This window comes from Aotus nancymaae, unplaced genomic scaffold, assembly GCF_030222135.1.
Source record: "Aotus nancymaae isolate 86718 unplaced genomic scaffold, 86718_ANA_hifiasm-v0.15.2.pri h1tg000028l, whole genome shotgun sequence".
In the NCBI taxonomy this organism is placed as follows: domain Eukaryota; kingdom Metazoa; phylum Chordata; class Mammalia; order Primates; family Aotidae; genus Aotus; species Aotus nancymaae.
In genome coordinates, this window is record NW_026988441.1 from 13,383,181 (window position 1) to 13,402,626 (window position 19,446).

Genomic DNA, 19,446 nt, shown 5'->3' on the forward strand with positions numbered 1-19,446 from the left:
GGCTGGCGCGGCCCAGAGCCTTTCCTCCTGAGTCATGGACTGAAACGGAGTCAGAAGGGTGTCCGTGAGTGATAACCTGTGAGTCATCGCGTGGTGACAGGTACCACTGACTCAGCACCTGCCAGGCGGGTATGAAAGGAGCCAAAATTAGTCACCTCATTTCTGTTCCTTACAGAAATTGAACCAAGAAATTAAAAACAAATAAACTGCTGGTCCGGCATAGCGGCTCACGCCTGTAATCCCAGTACATTGGGAGGCCAAGGCAGGCAGATCACTTCAGGTTAGGAGTTCGAGACCAGCCTGGCCAACATGGAGAAACCCCGTCTCTACTAAAAATTGAAAAATTAGCCAGGTGTGGTGGCACACCCCTGTAGTCCCAGCTATTCTTTTTCATTTGTGTTTATTTTGTTTTCTGTTGTTAACAAATGTTTGGTATTTTCTCAATTCCAGCTATTCTTGAGGCTGAGGCACAAGAATCACTTGAACCCAGGCAGTGGAGGTCGCAGTGAGCCAAGGTCACTCCATTGCACTCCAGCCTGGGCAACAGAGTGAGACTGTTGAACAAACAAACAAACAAACTTCCAATCCATTCAATATTAATATTTTAACAAGTCGGGTTGGCAGTAGTATCTCTTTGCCCGTGCTGGCAAATTCCTGTTTTGTCAGCATTTTGCATAACTCTGGCCAAGTGTCACCTGTTGTGGCAACGTTTTGCAGTCTCGGTGTTGTTTCTTGGGTCCTTTGATCTAATGTATAAGATGTATTTTAAAATATATAGAATATATAAATTTTGGTTTGTTATAGCTCTTTAAAATGAAGTGATTGATTCTGTGCAGTCCAATATTCCATTCCCAATGGATAGATGGGGAAGGTGAGTCGGTTGCCTACAGTGATACATATGATTAGTGCAGGGAGCTGTGATTCAAACCCAGCTTCTGGCCAAAGCCAAAGCCAGTCGAAGCACTCTGGGAGGCTGAGTCAGGTGGATTACCTGAGGTTGGGCATTCGAGACCAGCCTGGCCAACATGGTGAAACTCTCTCTCTACTAAAAATACAAAAAAAAAAAGCTGGGCTTGGTGGTAGGTGCCTGTAATCCCAGCTACTTGGGAGGCCGAGGCAGGAGAATCACTTGAACCTGGGAGGCCAAGATTGCAATGAACTGAGATTGCACCACTGCACTCCAGCCTGGGCAATAGCACGAGACTCCGTCTCAAAACAAACAAAGAGGCCAGGTGTGGTGGCTCACATCTGTGATCCCAGCACTTCGGGAAGCTGAGGCGGGTGGATCACTAGGTCAGGACTTGGAGACCAACCTAGCCAACCCACATGGTGAAACCCCATCTCTACTAAAAATAACAGAAATTAGCTGGACATGGTGGCAGGCGCCTGTAATCCCAGCTACTCAGGAGGCTGAGGCAGGAGAATAGTTTAAATCAGGGAGGCAGAGGTTGCAGTGAGCTGAGATCGCACCACTGCACATCAGCCTGGGTGATAAGGCGAGACTCCATCTCAAAAAACAAACAACGTCAGGCCGTGAGGGGACAAGCCTAGGGCCTGCCCTCTCTAGCGTTTCCATTACAGCCCATTCACCTGCTCATGGACTCCAGGTCTCAGAGACCTAAGACGGCTCTGTCAGGATGGGGTGTTGGGGGGATTCCCCAGCAAGGGAGCAGAGGACCCTGTCAGAGATGAGCCACACTCTTACCTCCAAGCCTTTGCATTTGTCATACTCTGTCTAGGACACCCTTCCCTTCAGGGTGACACAGCACTTCCCAGAAGAATGCTACTCATGGACTTAGTTCAAATACCTCTTCTTAGAAGCTGACCCTCTTCCAAGGCCCTGAGCCCCATCCTATCCTTTCGTTAGTGTTTATTTATTTTTTGAGACGGAGTCTTGCTCTGTCGTCCAGGCTGGAGTGCAGTGGTTCTATCTTGGTTCATTGCAGCCTCCCCATCCTGGGCTCAAGTGATTCTCCTGCCTCAGCCTCCCAAGTAGCTGGAACTATAGGCGCCCAACACCGCACCCAGCTAATTTTTGTATTTTTAGTAGAGACGGGGTTTCATCATGTTGGCCAGGCTGGTCTGGAACTCCTGACCTCAGGTGATCCACCCGCCTTGGCCTCCCAAAGTGCTGGGATTACAGGCAGGAGTCACGGTGCCCGGCGCCATCCTGTCTTTGTGGTCTAAGTTTAGACAGCTCTTGCCCCTGTCCTCCCTATCCCAGCCCTGACCCATCTGCCTGTGCCTCCCGTGTCCTCTCAATGACGCATTGTGGGCTGTCACTATCTGGCGGCAGGTCTATCTGCCTCACTGCACTGTGAGGGAGAAAGGGGTCCAGGGGCGGCGCGGGGGGGGGTGGTCTCAGTCACTTCCCGGTGCCAGCACAGGGTCAGGCACAGAAGAGGCAGCCTCAGTGGTTCCCTTCTGCAAACCACTAGGGAGTGAGAGGAGCAGAAACGGCCTAAGAGCGGGACAGAGGATTTGAGCAACTGGATGGATGGCGAACGCAGGTAGAAGCACGCGGCGAATCTGGGACACAGTCAAGGCGCCCCCACCCCGTCCCTGACTGATCTCTTCATACAATCAGCCTTCCCTGCGCCCAGAGCAGACTTCCTCAGAGCCACCCCCACAGCAGTCCCCGCGGATGCAGATGGAAGGGGGCGGTCCCGGGGAGGACCTCCCACAGGCTTCTCTTGGCCCATTTCCCATCTTGCCTCCCACGCCCAGGATGGAGACTCTGGCTCTCCATGGAGCTTTTCGCTCCAAAGAGACCTGGAGCCGGAATCAGCCTCCCACTTCCACTTCCCCAGGTTGCAGCCCGCTCAGAATAGACCCGGGACACTGCACTGAAAGCCCCGCCCTACCCGGGAACCCCATCCCACTCAAACTCCCATCGAGGTCATTTTGGGGGAACAGGAGGACGTCCTCCTACGGCCGGTTCTGCACCCCTCACCCTTGCTTTGGGAAGCTCCGCCCTCTGCTGCGGCCCCGCCCCTCGCGGCCGCCCCCTCTCCCGGAACAGCCCCCGGCCGTGCGGACTATTTTCATGCATTCCATGGGTGACAGATCCGGGCGCCCCCACCTTGCTTCCTGTTAGGTGTTTTTGTTTGTTTCTTTGTTTTTGTTTTTTTGGAAAGCTCCGCCTCCAGGGGGGCCGCACTGGCTCCGGGAGCCGCCCGCGCGGGACCGCGGACGGCCCTGGCCCTTCGTTGCCCCATGCTGGGACCGCCCCACGGAGCGCGGCGTCTCGTCCTCCCTGGGGCCCGCCGCTTCCACCGCCCTGCGCAGGGCCACGCGCTACCCCGGGGCCCCGACTGTAGCCGGCCCCAGCCACCCTCGACGCGCGCTTGCCCGACCTCCGGCTCCTGCGGGGCCACGTGGTCGCCGGGGACGCTCCCCGGGGGTGGTGGAGCAGCGCCCCCTCGTGGCCCTGCGCTCGCGGCGCCCGGGCTGCAGCCCCGCCAAAACTATGCTCAGGCAGGAAAAGTGTTTAAGAAAAATAAAAAATGGGCCGGGTGGCCTGGCGAAAACCCTTCTCTACTAAAAATACGAAAATTATCCAGGCGTGGTGGCTCACGCCTGTAATCCCAGCACTTTGGGAGGCCGAGGCGGGCGGATCACCTGAGGTCAGGAGTTCAAGAACAGCCTGCCAACATGGCAAAACCCCATCTCTACTAAAAATACAAAAATTAGCCGGGCGGGGTGGTGTGTGCCTGTCAGCTACTTGGGAGGCTGAGGCAGGAGAATAGCTTGAACCCGGGAGGCAGAGGCTGCAGTGAGCCGAGATCAGACCACTGCACTCCAGCGACAGATGGAAACTCCGTCTCAAAAACAAAAAAATTGCTGTCGCATCTATGAACATTATACTTTAGGCCCTGGCTCAGCCGTTCGCCCAATGGGAAGTCCTCCCTCACTGGTCAGGCGCCTCCTTTGGGTTCCTATGGTCCCTTATGCTCCTCAACTCCGCCTGGCCCGGATCCGTCTGCCTGTGCCTCTTTCATCTGGACCCCAACCCCTCTGCCCTCTGCCTGCACCTCCCCAGTCCCGGGCCGACCCCTCTGCCTGTGCCCAGCCCAAGCTCTCTGCCTCAGCTTCCCCATCCCACTGTGACCCTCCTGCCCACGCTTCCCCCATCCTGGCACCCCCCACGGAACCACCCCCACACCACTCTGCCTGTCCTGTCCCACCATCCCGCCGTGAGGACTCTAGGCGGTCACTGGTCAGTCTCCCCACCCTGCAGAAAGCCTTATGAGGGCAGGGAAGAGAGCTGTCCTGATAACCACTGTGTCTGGCCGGGCAAGGTGGCTCACGCCTGTAATCCCAGCACTTTGGGAAGCCGAGGCGGGTGGATCACTTAAGGTCAGGAGTTCGAGACCAGCCTGACCAACATGGAGAAACCCTGTCTCTACTAAAAATACAAAATTAGCTGGGCGTGGTGGTGCACACCTGTTACACCAACTACTCGGGAGGCTGAGGCAGGAGAATTGCCTGAACCCGGGAGGCGGAGGTTGTGGAGAGCCGAGATCACGCCACTGCATTCCAGCCTGGGCAACGAGAGTGAAATTCCGTCTCAAAAAATACATAAAAAAATAAAAAGATAACCACTCTGTCCCCATTATTACCAAGGTAGCATTTATTTCCTCCCTCAATACAGCTTTGGTTTTAGCAGCTTTGCTGAGGTATAATCTACCTATCATAAAATTCACCTGTTTCAACTGATTTACTGATTTTAGGTGATTTTACTGCCGTGCGGCCATCACAGCCAATTCTAGAACCTTTCCATCCCTCTAAAAAGATCCCTTCTGCCCATTTGCAGTCGCTCCCTCTTCCCTGTCCCAGCCCCAGGCAACCGCTGGTTTACTTTCTGTCCCATACACATTCTCCTCTTCATTTTACAAGCATTTTCTGAATACTTATTTTTATCAGCTATTAAGTGCTGAGGACACACAGTGATACTCACAGGCCCTGCCTTCAGGGAACTCTGAGTCTGGTTATTGTGATAGCTGAAGGGAAAATAGGTCCACTTACCAATTTCTTCATTCATTCAAAAAATATTTATTGGCCAGGCACTGTGGCTAATGTCTGTAATTCCAGTAGTTTGGAAGGCTGATTCTAGGGGGATCACTTGAGGCCAGGAGTTCGAGACCAGCCTGGACAACATAATGAGACCCGCCCCCCTATCTCTACAAAAAAAAATTTTTTTTCAATTATGGAGGTGTGGTGGTGCACACCTATAGTCTCAGTAACTCAGGAGCTGAGGTGGGAGGATGGCTTGAGCTCAGGAGGTCCAGGCTGCAGTGAGCCATGATTGTGCCACTGAACTCCAGCCTGGGTGACAGAACAAGACCCTCTCTCTACAAAACCAAAAATAAAAAAAGAAAGGCCAGGCACAGTGTCTCACACCTGTAATCCCAGCACTTTGGGAGGCTGAGGTAGGTGGATTACGAGGTCAGTAGTTTGAGACCAGCCTGGCCAATATGGTGAAACCCCAGCTCTACTAAAAATACAAAAATTAGCCGGGCGTGGTGGTAGTCCCACCTGTCGCTGTATTCCCAGCTATTTGGGAGGCTGAGGCAGGACAATCGCTTGCATCCGGGAGGCAGAGGTTGCAGTGAGCTGAGGTCTTGCCACTGCAGTCCAGCCTGGGTGACAGAGCAGGACTCCATCTCAAAAAAAAAAAAAAAAACACCAAAAGAGAGAGAGACAGAGGCTTCTTCCAAAAATTCACGGAAAATGTGTATCATGAAAACACTATGCACGGAGTTCAATTTTTTTTTGCACAAAAATAAACTCGTGCTAACTTGTCATAACTTGCCTGAACGGGATCTAGTCTGAAGCACTAAAATAAAACATCGGATTGAAAAGAGCCCTTATCAGAGCAATGTGAATTCTAAAATTGAAGCAAGGACGAGCACCAATTGATGGTGAGGCTTGGGTGGAGGAATGACGAAATCATTGATGTTTTACAAAAGGTTGACAGTGCCCCAAAGAAATTAGCCATTTACAAATGGACAACTTGTTTTGAGAAGGGACGTGGCGGGGCGTGGTGGTTCACGCCTATAATCCCGGCACTTTGGGAGGCTGAGGTGGGTGGGTCACTGGAGCTCAGGAATCTGAGACCAGCCTGGGCAACATGGTGAAACCCCATCTGTATAAAAAAAATACATAAATTAGCTGGGCATGGTGGTGCGAACTTGTAGTCCCAGCTACTCAGGAGGCTGAGGTGGGAGGATTTGAGCCTGGAGGTGGAGGCTGCAGTGAGCTGTGATTGCGCCACTGCACACCAGCCTAGAGGACAAAGTGAGACCTTATCTTGAAGAGATGAGACCACGTTGAAGATGAAGCCCCCCGTGCATACCATACACATCAATTTTTGCGGAAAATAATTAAATCTGTTCATGCCTTATTTAAAGAGGACTTATAAGTAACAGCAGAAACAATAGCCAATACCATAGACATCTCAATGGGTTCAGCTGACACAATTCTTTTTTTTAAGACGTGGTTCTCACTCTGTTGCCCAGGCTGAGTACAGTGGTGGGACCGTGGCTCACTGCAGCCTCCACCTCCTGTGCTCATGCGATCCTCTCACCTCGACCTCCAGAGTAGCTGGAATTACAGGTGTGCACCACCATGCCCAGCTAAGTTTTTTTATTTTTTTGGAGTGATAGGGTCTCACTATGTTACCACGCTGGTCTTGAACTCCTGGACGAAAGTTATCCTGCTGCCTCATTCTCCCGGAGTGCTAGGATCCCAGGCTTAAGCTACCTCGCCTGGCCTCGGCTTACACAATTCTGACTGAAAATTAAAGCTGAACAAACTTTCCACCCGGTGGGTGCCAAGACGGTCGCACCCAGATCAGCTGCAGAGAAGAGCAGAGCTTTCCATGGGAATGTTAATCAAGTGAGATCGAGATCCTAATGCATTTCCCCGAAGGATTGTAACAGGAGATGACACATGGCTTCCCCGGTGCAATCCTGAAGACAAATCGTAGTGAAAGAATGGCTGCCAAGACAGGGAAGTGGTCCAGTCCAGGCAGAAGCACACTGGTCGAGAACTAAGGTCATGGCAACAGTTTCTGGGGATGCTCAGGCATTTTGCTTGTTGACTTTCTGGAGGGTCGAAGAACAATAACATCTGTGTATTATGAGAGTGTTTTGAGAAAGTCAGTCGAAGCTTTAGCAAAAATATGCCTGAAGAAACTTCACTGGAGAGTTTCTCTCCAGCATGACTGTGCTCCTGCTCATTCCGCTCATCATACGAACAATTTTACGAGCGTTTCACCGGGAAATGATCAGGCATCCACTTGGCAGTCCCGATTTGGCTCCTTCTGAGTTCTTTTTGTTTCCTAATCTTCAAATCTTTAAAGGGCACCCATTTTTCTTCAGTTGAGAATGTAAAAAGACTGGGCTGGGCATGGTGGCTTACGCCTGTAATCCTAGCATTTTGGGAGGCTGAGGAGGGTGGATCACCTGAGGTCAGGAATTTGGGACCAGCCTGGCCAACAGGGCAAAACTCCATCTCTACTAAAAAAAAAAAAAAAAAAAAATACAAAGTTTAGCCAGGCATGGTGGCACATGCCTATAATCCCAGCTAGTCAGGAGGCTGAGGCAGGAGAATCACTTGAACCCAGGAGGCAGAGGTTGCAGTGAGCTAAGATCATGCCACTGCACTCCAGCCTGGGCAACAAAAATGAAACCGTCTCAGAAAAGAAAGAAGACGCTGGGTGCGGTGGCTCACACCTGTAATGCCAGCACTTTGAGAGGCCATGCAAGAGGATCACCTGAGGTCAAGAGTACGAGACCAGCCTGGCCAACTTGGCGAAACTCTGTCTCTACTAAAAAAAAAATACAAAAATTAGCTGGGTATGTGGTGCACACCCGTAGTCCCAGCTACTCGGGAGGCTGAGGCAGGAGAATGACTTGAACCCTGGAGGCAGAGAATGCAGTGAGCCAAGATCACGACACTGCACTCCAGCCTGGGTGACAGAGCGAGACTCTGTCTAAAAAAAAAGAAAAAAAGAAAAAAAAGAAAAAAAGAAAAGAAAAAGAAAAGAAGAGTAGGCTGCTGCTGGAAAGGCTGTGACCAGGAGGAATTTCAGGGCGAATGGACTGCTCCAGCTCTGAGTTCACTGCTACTCAGCCTGAGGTTGCCGACTGGTCTGACGGCGTGCAGGTGCCCTCCTCTGTGCCTATCCAGCAGTTCCCTACTGAAGACTGGAGCGCCCAGCCTGCCACGGAAGACTGGTCTGCAGCTCTCACTGCTCAGGCCACTTAATGGGTAGGAGCAACCACTGAATGGTCTTAAGCTGTTCTTGCAGGAGCACTGAAGCAACATGGAAATAAGGTTGATGGAAAATAAACATAGTTTCTTTCTTTTTTTTTTTCCTTTATTTTTTATTTTTTTTCTTTCATTTTATAAACATCAGTTTCTAAAAAAAAAAAAAAAAAAAAAAAAAAGAATGACTACCAAGTATTGATCAGAGTCTTTTCAAGAAGAAAGAAACCACATGAAGTGTTTCAACTAAGAAAATTGAATATAAGGATCGCAGGCCTGTCCTTCAAAAACAGGTTAGTCTTGAAGGCACTGGACTGTGTGGCTGGAGCTCTGAGGAGGGGGCGGGCCGGGGCCAGGCACAGGACACCAGGGATGTATTCACTGGAACACAGCGGGTAGAAGGACAGCTGGATGAAGACAGGACCCCTCTCTGGGTACAGAGTCATGTGGAGAATGGGTTCGCTGAAGAGTGGGTCAGCCTGGGGCACACAGTTCCTTCTGTGAACGTGGGTGAAGCAGGCTCTAGAATGCAGTTGAGGCATATCAAATCACCAAGGAAAAAAACATCTGCCAATTAAACTATGACACATAATCATTTATAAGACACATCCTGGTTTCCATTGAAAAGGGGTGGGGATCAATTAAAAATGGTTTTATTCTTGAATAGAGAGTATTATGGAAAGAAAATAAAAAATAAAGGAAAAAAAATTTAAAATTAAAAAAAGGCTGGGCGTAGTGGCTCACACCTGTAATCCCAGCACTTTGGGAGGCCGAGGCAGGTGGATTGCCTGAGGTCAGGAGTTCAAGACCAGCCTGACCGACATAGTGAAACCCTGTCTCTACTAAAAATACAAAAAATTAGGTGGGCATGGTGGTGGGCACCTGTAATCTCAGCTACTCAGGAGGCTGAGGCAGGAAAATCGCTTGAACCGGGAGGAAGAGGTTGCAGTGGCCTGAGATTGCACCACTGCTTTCCAGCCTGGGCAACAAGAGTGAGACTCCATCTCAAAATATAAAAAATAAAAACTAAGAGATTTTATTATGTGTACAGAAGAATTTAGCAACAAGGATGCCCTCCATGCACTTCTCATAATGGCGAAACTGCTGAAACCACAACCATTATGGACGCACTACACAAGAGACAGCCCTTTGGGAGGCCGAGGCAGGCGGATCATGAGGTCAACAGATCGAGACCATCCTGGTCAACATGGTGAAACCCCGTCTCTACTAAAAAAAAAAATACAAAAATTAGCTGGGCACGGTGGCGCGTGCCTGTAATCCCAGCTACTCAGGAGGCTGAGGCAGGAGAATTGCCTGAACCCAGGAGGCGGAGGCTGCGGTGAGCCAAGATCGCGCCATTGCACTCCAGCCTGGGTAATAAGAGCGAAACTCCGTCTCAAAAAAAAAAAAAAAAAAGACAGCCACAAAATACTGTGACTGAAGGTTTAATTTCCAGGGATTTTTCTTTTTAGAAGTTTTTTACTTATTTTTTGCTTTATGTACTCATAGGAGAGAGAGAGAATGGGAGAGAAAGAGAAGATGAAAAGCATTATGAAAGATTTAGAGCTCCTATCGCAGTAAAGAAAAAAATGTGGATAGTTTTTTCTCACTTTGGGCAAAGAAAAAAGAAAAACATGAAATCGAGAAAGAGAGAAATTGATTCACTTTTGAAGGAATAATCTTTGAAAACGCCTTCAGTCACAGTATTTTGTGGCTATCTCTAAACTTGTGTAGTTAATTCATAACGGTTGGGGTTTAGCAGGTTTGCCATTATGAGAAGGGCTATGGTAGACATCTTGTCCCTAAACTCTTCAGTACACATGATAAAATTGTCTTTTGATTTTAATTTTTTGGTTTTTTTTCTTAATTTTTTATTTTCTTTCCTTGAATACTCTCCAAAAATAAAACCATTCTTAATTGATTTATTTATCCCCCCACCCCTTTTCAATGAATTGGAAATCAAGAGGTGTCTTATAAATGATTATGTGTCATAGTTTAATTGGCAGATGTTCTTTCTCCCATGGTGATCTGAAGTAACAATGCATCTTGGCTGGGCGTAGTGGCTCACTCCTATGATCCCAGCATCTTGGGAGGCTGAGGTGGGTGGATCACTTGAGGTCAGGAGTTTGAGACCAGCCTGGCCAACATGGTGAAACTCCGTCTCTACTAAAAATACAAAAATACAAAAAGGTGGCTCACACCTGTAATCCCAGTACTTTGGGAGACCAAGGTAGGCAGCTCATGAGGTCAGGAGTTCAAGAACAGCCTGGCCAACATGGTGAAAACCCCGTCTCTACAGAAATATAAAAATTAGCCAGGCATGGTGGCAGGTGCCTGTAATCCCAGCCACTCGGGAGGCTGAGGCAGGAGAATTGCTTGAAACCAGAAGGCGGAGGTTGCAGTGAGCCAAGATTGCACCACTGCACTCCAGCCTGAATGAAAGAGTGAAACTCTGTCTCAAAGAAAAAAAAAAATTAGTCGGTCGTGATGGCACACAACTACAATCCCAGGTACTCAGGAGAATTGTTTGAACCTGGGAGGTGGAAGTTGTAGTGAGCTGAGATCACCCACTCCAGCCTGGGTAACAGAGCAAGACTCTGTCTCAAAGTAAAAATAAAATAAAAAACAATGCATCTTACCACTGATGGCTTCTTGGATTTGAATGATTACTGTAATAACAGCAAGACTCAGAGTAAACACCGGCATAACACTATGTCCCACGATAGCTCTTAAAACAACCCTGGGAGGTAGACACTGTTATTGTCTCCATTTTCCAGATGAGAAACTGAGCCACAGAGTGGTTAAGAAACTTGGTCCAAAGTCACACAGCTAGGAAGCAATGAAGGGGATTAGAACCCAGGAAGTGGCTCCAGGGTCTCTGTATTTTTAAGGTTTCCTGGATATACTACTGATGAGCATTATGGTTAAGATTCCTCCCTCCTGGGTTGGGTTCGGTGGCTCATGCCTGTAATCCCAGCACTTTGGGAAGCCGAGGAGGGAGGATCACCTGAGGTCAGGGGTTCAAGACCAGCCTGGCCAACATGGCGAAACCCCATCTCTTCTAAAAATACAAAAATTAGCTGAGTGTGGTGGCAGGTGCCTGTAATCCCAGCTACTCAGGAGGCTAAGGCAGGAGAATTGCTGGAACTCAGGAGGCGGAGTTGCAGTGAGCTGAGATCATGCCCCGGCACTGCAACCTGGGCAACAAGAGTGAGACTCTGTCTCTAAAAAAAAAAAAAAAAAAAAGATTCCGGCCAAATGCAGTGGCTAACACCTGTAATCCCAGCACTTTAGGAGGCTGAGGTGGCCGGATCACGAGGTCAAGAGATCTAGAATATCCTGCCAACATGGTGAAACATTGTCTCTAGTAAAAATAAAAAAATTAGCTGGGCATGGTGGTATGCGCCTATAGTCCCAGCTACTCAGGAGGCTGAGGCAGGAGAATTACTTGAACCAGGGAGGCGGAGGGTGCAGTGAGCCGAGATCGCACCACTGCACTCCAGCCTGCTGACAGAGCAGGACTCTGTCTCAAAAAAAAAAAAAAAAAAGTCTTGAATGTTATGATTTTGGTTCATAGTGGAAAACGATAGATAGCAGGTGGAGGGCAGTCACTACAAACGAAAGGAAACTATCATGTTTTTGATCCCAAGGGATTGGGATTTCTCAGTAAACGATTTCTTTTTAGAACAGGTAGTTGGAGCTGTGCCCAGGTGGATGTTACTGGGCACAGGCTGTATGAGGTGGGTTTAAATCAGTACCAAGAAAAGGCAGATGTAACTTCCAAAGATGGCTGCAAACATGTTTCCCAGCCTATATATTCCTCTAGGACCTTGATACCCCTTTCACTGAGAAGTGGAATTTGTGTAAGCTCCCCTTACATCTAGGCAGTTTGTGACTTGCTTGTAACCAAGAGTATGAGGCAGAGTCATGCTGCATGATTCCAAGGCTGGATAAGAAGAGATAAGGCTGCCACTTTCTTTTCTGTTTTTAGATGGAGTCTCACTCTGTTACTCAGACTGGAGTGCAGTGGCACCATCTTGGCTCCCTGCAACCTCCACCTCCCGGGTTCAAGAGATTCTTGTGCCTCAGTCTCCAAGTAGCTGGGATTACAGGCGTGCAGCATCGCCCCAGCTAATTTTTTTTTTTTTTTTTTTTTTGATATAGAGTCTTGCTCTTTTGCCAAGGCTGGAGTGCAGTAGCGTGATCTCCACTCACTGCAACCTCTGCCTCTCTGGTTCAAGCAGTTCTCTGCTTCAGCCTCCTAAGTAGCTGAGATTACAGGTGTCTGCCACCTCAACTGGCTAATTTTTGTATTTTTATTAGAGACGGGGTTTTACCATCTTGGCCAGGCTTGTCTCGAACTCCTGACCTTGTGATCCACCTGCCTTGGCCTCCCAAAGTGCTGGGATTGCAGGCATGAGCCACCATGCCCGGCTAATTTTTGTATTTTTAGCAGAGATAGGGTTTCACCATGTTGGCCGGGCTGGTCTCGAACTCCTGACTTCAGGTGATCTCCCTGCCTCAGCCTCCCAAAGTGCTGGAATTACAGATTTGGCCACCACACCCAGTCGAGGCTGCCACTTTTATGAATCACTTGTACTGTGGGCTCAAGCTGCCATGTAAGTCCAACTACCCAGAGGCTGCCATGATGTGAGTTGCCCAAACCAGTTCACGTGGAGAGAGAGGTCCACTCACCCCCAGCTCCTTCCCTGTTCCAGTTTCAGCTGCCAAGTGACTGCAACTATGTGAAATTGCAAGTCGGAACTGCCCAGTTGGGTCCTTCCCAAAACTCTGACCACAGGCACAGTCAACAATAATGGGATTCCTGTTGTTGTTTGGGGCTACCATGTTTTGGAGTGATTTGTTATCAATCAACAGTAACTAGAAAGAGGGTAGTGTGTGGAGCATAAGGAGCGTGCAAAGAAAAGCAGCCTTGGGAGCTGAGAATGACCGTATAATGACAGTAACAGAAGCTAACATTTGAATGCCTTCTGTATCTGGGCATCATTCTCCGTGCTTTCCATTAACTAACTCATTTAATCCTCACGGCAACGCTAGCATATGAGTGCCTTTATCATCTCTGCGTTACTGATGCAGGAAAGGCAGGAATTGGCTAAGGATGGAAATTGAACCCAGGTGTGGCTTCGGCAGCCCTAGTGTGAACCACTCACCTTACTAGTTGAGGAGCATGTGACTTGGCTCAGCCAATCTGGCCATGATGGTTTCTCCTCCTGCCCCTCAGATCACAGTGATTGGCTCTGGCATGGACACGTGCCCTCGGTTGGCCCAATCAGAGTTAGCCTCATTACTTTGGGGGAAATAGAGCCAAAGGTGCCCTCCTTTGCCTGTGGGATGTGAAGGAGGTTCCCTGTGGCCAGGGGCTGGCCGCAGCATCTCGGGAGCGCCCACTGGAAAAGGTAAAGCAGAAGAATGAAAAGAAATGGGGTCCATTCGGGTGTGGTGGCTCGCGCTTGTAATCCCAGCACTTTGGGAGGTCGAGGCAGACAAATTACTTGAGGTTAGGAATTCAAGACCAGCCTGGCCAACATGGCAAAACCCCGTCTCTATTAAAAATACAGAAATTAGCTGGGTGTGGTGGTGCATGCCTATAGTCCCAGCTACTCGGGAGGCTAAGTCAGGAGAACTGCTCCTGAACTCAGGAGGCGGAGGTTGCAGTGAGCTGAGATCATGCCACTGCACTCCAGCGTGGACAACAGCCAGACTTCATCTAAGGGAAGGAAGAGAGGGAATGGGAAGGAAGGGAGGGAAGGGAGGGAAGAGAGGGAGGGAGAGAGGGATGGAAAGTCCTTGTGACATGGCTGAGCCGTTTTGTCAACTTTAGCTGAAGCCAGCACAAGTGTGGATTTTCCAGCCACAAATTACCCTTATTGTTTAAGGGTAATTTGAGTCAGCTGTTCTGTTACTTGCATCTAGGCAAGGCATCAAATAGTTTACAACCAGGCCAGGTGCAGCAGCTCACACCTTAATCCCAACACTTTGGGAGGATCGTTTGAGTTCAGGAGTTCGAGACTTGCCTAGGCAACATAGTGAGACTATCTCCACAAAAAAAGAACAAATGAATTTCACAACCAATACTTTGAGCACTGACCGAGCAGCATGGTTCACTTCTGTGCCCGATAGTGACCCTTTACTTCCTGCATTGTGGGGAGGTCTGGGAAGTCCTGGGACTTCCAGGGAAGCTGGAGTGGCCATGGTGGGGGACCTCATTGGCGCAGCTTGAGGCAGCATGACTTACCACTGAAATAATTCAGTATTTCAACAGTCAAGGCCTGTAATCCCAGCACTTTGGGAGGCCAAGGTAGGGGGATCACGAGGTAAAGAGATTGAGACCATCATGACCAACATGGTGAAACCCTGTCTCTAGTAAAAATAAAAAAATTAGCTGGGCATGGTGGTGCATGTCTATAGTCCCAGATACTCGGGAGGCTGAGGCAGGAGAATTACTTGAACCAGGGAGGCAGAGTTTGCAGTGAGCCGAGATTACGCCACTGCACTCTAGCCTGGCGACAGAGCAGGACTCCTTCTCAGAAAAAAAGAAAAATACTTGAATGCTATGATTTTGGATCATAGTCTTGGAAAACGATAGATAGCAGGTGGAGGGCAGTCACTACAAACGAAAGGAAACTATCATGTTTTTGATCCCAAGGGATTGGGATTTCTCAGTAAACGATTTCTTTTTAGAACAGGTAGTTGGAGCTGTGCCCAGGTGGATGTTACTGGGCACAGGCTGTATGAGGTGGGTTTAAATCAGTACCAAGAAAAGGCAGATGTAACTTCCAAAGATGGCTGCAAACATGTTTCCCAGCCTATATATTCCTCTAGGACCTTGATACCCCTTTCACTGAGAAGTGGAATTTGTGTAAGCTCCCCTTACATCTAGGCAGTTTGTGACTTGCTTGTAACCAAGAGTAGGAGGCAGAGTCATGCTGCATGATTCCAAGGCTGGATAAGAAGAGATAAGGCTGCCACTTTCTTTTCTGTTTTTAGATGGAGTCTCACTCTGTTACTCAGGCTGGAGTGCAGTGGCACCATCTTGGCTCCCTGCAACCTCCACCTCCCGGGTTCAAGAGATTCTTGCGCCTCAGTCTCCAAGTAGCTGGGATTACAGGCGTGCAGTATCACCCCAGCTAATTTTTTTTTTTTGATACAGAGTCTTGCTCTTTTGCCAAGGCTGGAGTGCAGTAGCGTGATCTCCACTCACTGCAACCTCTGCCTCCCTGGTTCAAGCAGTTCTCTGCCTCAGCCTCCTAAGTAGCTGAGATTACAGGTGTCTGCCACCTCAACTGGCTAATTTTTGTATTTTTATTAGAGACGGGGTTTTACCATCTTGGCCAGGCTTGTCTCGAACTCCTGACCTTGTGATCCACCTGCCTCGGCCTCCCAAAGTGCTGGGATTGCAGGCATGAGCCACCATGCCCGGCTAATTTTTGTATTTTTAGCAGAGATAGGGTTTCACCATGTTGGCCAGGCTGGTCTCGAACTCCTGACTTCAGGTGATCTCCCTGCCTCAGCCTCCCAAAGTGCTGGAATTACAGATTTGGCCACCACACCCAGTCGAGGCTGCCACTTTTATGAATCACTTGTACTGTGGGCTCAAGCTGCCATGTAAGTCCAACTACCCAGAGGCTGCCATGATGTGAGTTGCCCAAACCAGTTCACGTGGAGAGAGAGGTCCACTCACCCCCAGCTCCTTCCCTGTTCCAGTTTCAGCTGCCAAGTGACTGCAACTATGTGAAATTGCAAGTCGGAACTGCCCAGTTGGGTCCTTCCCAAAACTCTGACCACAGGCACAGTCAACAATAATGGGATTCCTGTTGTTGTTTGGGGCTACCATGTTTTGGAGTGATTTGTTATCAATCAACAGTAACTAGAAAGAGGGTAGTGTGTGGAGCATAAGGAGCGTGCAAAGAAAAGCAGCCTTGGGAGCTGAGAATGACCATATAATGACAGTAACAGAAGCTAACATTTGAATGCCTTCTGTATCTGGGCATCATTCTCCGTGCTTTCCATTAACTAACTCATTTAATCCTCACGGCAACGCTAGCATATGAGTGCCTTTATTATCTCTGCGTTACTGATGCAGGAAAGGCAGGTATTGGCTAAGGATGGAAATTGAACCCAGGTGTGGCTTCGGCAGCCCTAGTGTGAACCACTCACCTTACTAGTTGAGGAGCATGTGACTTGGCTCAGCCAATCTGGCCATGATGGTTTCTCCTCCTGCCCCTCAGATCACAGTGATTGGCTCTGGCATGGACACGTGCCCTCGGTTGGCCCAATCAGAGTTAGCCTCATTACTTTGGGGGAAATATGAGCCAAAGGTGCCCTCCTTTGCCTGTGGGATGTGAAGGAGGTTCCCTGTGGCCAGAGGCTGGAGGCAGCATCTCGGGAGCGTCCACTGGAAAAGGTAAAGCAGAAGAATGAAAAGAAATGGGGTCCATTCGGGTGTGGTGGCTCGCGCTTGTAATCCCAGCACTTTGGGAGGTCGAGGCAGACAAATTACTTGAGGTTAGGAATTCAAGACCAGCCTGGCCAACATGGCAAAACCCCGTCTCTATTGAAAATACAGAAATTAGCTGGGTGTGGTGGTGCATGCCTATAGTCCCAGCTACTCGGGAGGCTGAGTCAGGAGAACTGCTCCTGAACTCAGGAGGCGGAGGTTGCAGTGAGCTGAGATCATGCCACTGCACTCCAGCGTGGACAACAGCCAGACTCCGTCTATAAAAAAAGGGAGGAGGGAGGGGAAGGAGGGAGAGAGGGAGGGAGGGCAAGTCCTTGGTGACTTGGCTGAGCCATTGTGTCAACTTTAGCCGAAGCCAGCACAAGTGTGGATTTTCCAGCCACAAATTACCCTTATTGTTTAAGCCATTTGAGTCAGCTGTTCTGTTACTTGCATCTAGGCAAGGCATCAAATAGTTTACAACCAGGCCAGGTGCAGCTACTCGCAGCTTAATCCCAACACTTTGGGAAGCCAAGGCAGAAAGATAGTTTGAGTGCAGGAGTTCGAGACTTGCCTGGGCAACATAGTAAGACTTTGTCTCCACAAAAAAAAAAGAAAGAAAAAATGAATTTCATAACCAATACTTTGAGCACTGACCGAGCAGCATGGTTCACTTCTGTGCCCGATAGTGACCCTTTACTTCCTGCATTGTGGGGAGGTCTGGGAAGTCCTGGGAGAGGGACCAGGGAAGCTGGAGTGGCCATGGTGGGAGACCTCATTGGAGCAGCCTGAGGCAGCATGACTTACCACTGAAATAATTCAGTATTTCAACAGTCAAGGCCTGTAATCCCAGCACTTTGGGAGGCCAAGGTGGGCAGATCACGAGGTCAAGAGGTCTAGGCCATCCTGGCCAACGTGGTGAAACCACGACTCTACTAAAAATACAAAAATTGGTCGGGTGTGATGGTTGTGGTTACCTGTAATCCCAAGTACTCAAGAGGCTGAGGCAGGAGATTCGCTTGAACCTGAAAGGTGGAGGTTGCAGTGATCGGAGACTGCGTCACTGCACTCCCAGTCTGGTGACAGAGCGAGACTTCGCCTCAAAAAAAAAAATAAAACAGCAACGTAGCTTAGATATACCCTGTCGACATGCCCCGCAGACAGCTTGTCCAAGCTGAATATGAGCTTTACTTGCTGACGGATACAACCCCCTTTTGATGTGAGCTAGTATGAATGGATTTCTGTTTTTTTGCAACGAAGCACATACAGAAGAAAAAAAAAATCCCCTGACAAACCTGAGTGATGAATAAGACATTTAGGAAATAAATAGCAGTCCGATCTCACTTTAACCGTATGATGTCATCTTAGCTTCGGGTCAGGCTGAAACTCTGCCGAGATTTTTGACCAAGAGCTCTGCCAAGGGTCCGCACCCTTTGGCCCAAGAATCCCTCCTCTGGGACACACAAGGAGGTCCGTGGGGGCATTATTTATAATGGGAGGAAATTGGAAACAGCTTCAGCCGCTGGCAATGCTGCCCTTTTGAATAAACATAGTGCAAACATTAGAGATTGTGTTTACCCAAAGATGTTTTAACAGGGGAACAGCTTACATTTTAAGAGGGGAAAAAACAGGGCTGTATAAACAGTTTGCTCACACAGTTATGTAAAACACACATGTGCGCACACACACATTTAAAAAGCTCAGAACAGAAAAGGCTGAAAGGAAATATATCACAATGTCCACAGCCGTAGTTGGTGCGGGACTGGGGGATGGGAGGGGCATCTTTGCCTTGCTAGTTTTCCGTAGTTTCCAAATGGTGCTTAATGAACATCAAGATCTCCTTTGTTTCTGTTTTGTTTTGTTTCTTTTTTGGAGGGGACAGAGTCTCACTCTGTCCTCCAGGCTGGAGTGCAGTGGCGCGATCTCCAACCTCCCTCCCCCAGGTTCAAGCAAGATTCATGCCTCAGCCTCATGAGTAGCTGGGATTACTGGTGCCCGCCACCACGCCCGGCTAATTTTTTTTTTTTTTTTTTTTTTTTTTTCTGAGACGGAGTTTCGCTCTTGTTACCCAGGCTGGAGTGCAATGGCGCGATCTCGGCTCACCGCAACCTCCGCTTCCTGGGTTCAGGCAATTCTCCTCTCAGCCTCCTGAGTAGCTGGGATTACAGGCATGCGCCACCATGCCTAGGTAATTTTTTGTATTTTTAGTAGAGACGGAGTTTCACCGTGTTGGCCAGGATGGTCTCGATCTCTTGACCTTGTGATCCACCCGCCTTGGCCTCCCAAAGTGCTGGGATTACAGAATTTTTGTATTTTTAATAGAGACAGGGTTTCACCATGTTGGCCAGGCTGGTCTCGAACTCCTGGCCTCAGATGATCCACCTGCCTCGGCCTCCCAAAGTGCTGGGATTACAGGTGTGAGCCACCATACCCGGTCCAAACTCTCCTTTTATAAATTTTATTTTCAATTCTTAAACTCTTACATCATGAAATTTTTCACACAAAAAGTCAAGAGACAACAAGCTGATATATACCCTTCACCCAGCTTCAAGAACCATCAGTATTTTGCCATTTCATCTTCTTTCTTCTCCCCATTTTTTTTGAATAGTTAAAAATTATGCCCTGTAGTCCCAGCTACTCAGAAGGCTGAGGCAGAAGGATTGCTTGAGCCCAGGAGTTTGAGACCAGTCTGGGCAGCATAGTGAGACCCTGTC